This window comes from Pygoscelis adeliae, unplaced genomic scaffold (assembly GCF_000699105.1).
Source record: "Pygoscelis adeliae isolate BGI_AS28 unplaced genomic scaffold, ASM69910v1 Scaffold325, whole genome shotgun sequence".
NCBI lineage: Eukaryota > Metazoa > Chordata > Aves > Sphenisciformes > Spheniscidae > Pygoscelis > Pygoscelis adeliae.
The window spans coordinates 8,553-10,333 of record NW_008824769.1 but is presented as its reverse complement, the minus strand read 5'-3'; positions in this window follow the sequence as shown (position 1 = coordinate 10,333).

Here is a 1,781-nt window from a genome sequence, read left to right as displayed (position 1 = left end):
AGAAACAATCTCATTTTCTCTCTAGCCTCTCTATTTTTTTTCACTTACCCACTTATTACTGAGAACAACTCTCTCCCTCAGATGACAGCAGCCTCTAAAGACAAGCTGACGATACAGGAGTGGAACTAGCTCTGTCTCAAAAAGCACAGATTAAAGCACCGTCTCTTGGAGGAGGAGGCCCAGCTCCCAGAGCAATCCTCACCAACGGGGCAGACAAGAGCCAGCCAGGTCTGGTGCCTGCCTTCAGGTGAGCAAAGCTCAGCGAGATGCAGGCCACCAGGAGGGGGAAATCGCTGCACACATCATCCCCTTCGCTCCCACCAGAGCCAGGACAAGGGCGACTTTGAAAAGCCCCACGTGAACAAAAAACAAAAGCAAGCCAGCGCATATTTTGGCAGATCGAGATAACAATAAAAGCTGGCACAGCGGCATTCTCCAAAGCCTCCATATCGTGGTAAGATCTAGCCCTAAAGCTTCCTTTGATTTTGTTGGTTTGGGTTTTTTTTTTTCCCTTTAGCTTGCTACAGATGAATCTGACTGCTAAGTGACACTGTTGGCAAGACAGAAGGGCTGGAAAGACATTGCCACAAAACTAACAGCAGCGATACATCTGAGGAAACTTCCCTGTTCGGGCTCTCTCAGAAGAATCAAGTAACTGTCACTGCCAGCGTAAACAGACTTCCGCGAACACAGCTAAGGAAAGGGGAAACCAGATGTTCCTAGAAATTAATAACTATAAGTAAAACTTTTAAATTTATTTCCCAGCCTTCCCCTCAGTTTGTTTACTTAGATACCCGTCTTCCAGCGAACACCCTGAAAGACATTACGGCCACCTTACAAACTCCCGAGCAGAGCACACCACAGAACTTCCAGGCTGTTGGCCGAGCTGCAATACTTGCCATTGCTTTTATTAAAAAAAGAAAACTATTGAGGCTTGATGTAAAAGTTGCCAGCAAATACAAAGTCATCACTGATTTTGGGAAGTTTATTCTCATGCTTGATTGTCTATCACTTAAAAATACATGCTTTGGTTTCTATGCACGCACTCGTATACCACCACCAGCCATACTGAATTCCCACAGTCCAACTTCTGTCCTCCGCAAGTACACACAGACTGACCAAATCTTCTCGTTGAAGGAAGCAGATGGAGTTCTCGTCACCGCACGGCAGCTTTTTTCACCTTTAATCCCACCCTCATACATCGTCTCTGGACTCTGCCCAGCTTTCCACCAGCCTTTGCACCACACACGGGCACCAAACCTGGGCGCAGCGGCGCAGAAGCGTTTGCACCAGTGAAAGCTGAGCTAACGCACCCTCTCCTCCTTCTCGACAGCCGTGGTGAGGTACCAAAGATCCCCTCCGCCCGCCTGGCTCCAGCCCCGCTCCGCGTTCAACATCGTCACGAACCCACGCAAAAACTACTGCTGCCTGGGGACAGGCCTCGCTCCTTCCCCCCTTGCTTCTCTGTTGGTGTAACAGCCTATTCCTGAGCAGTTTGCTTTCTCTGGTAATAGATGCGTGGCCTCGCCAGAAGTACAGTGCCAAACTAACCAGACCACTGTATCGGATCCTAACCTGTTATTTTCCGCTCAGCACTCCAAGCTGCTCGTGCACTCCATCAGCTTTTAGCTGCAAACTTTCTTCGGGTCATTGACAAAATCAGCAGTAGGATCCTTACGAGACCGTTAACATAATGTTCTGGGAGCCACCAATTTAACATGGGTTATTTTGAGCTCATCCCCCTTCAGTTAATGCAGCAGGAAAACCCGAAGGCGTCGTAT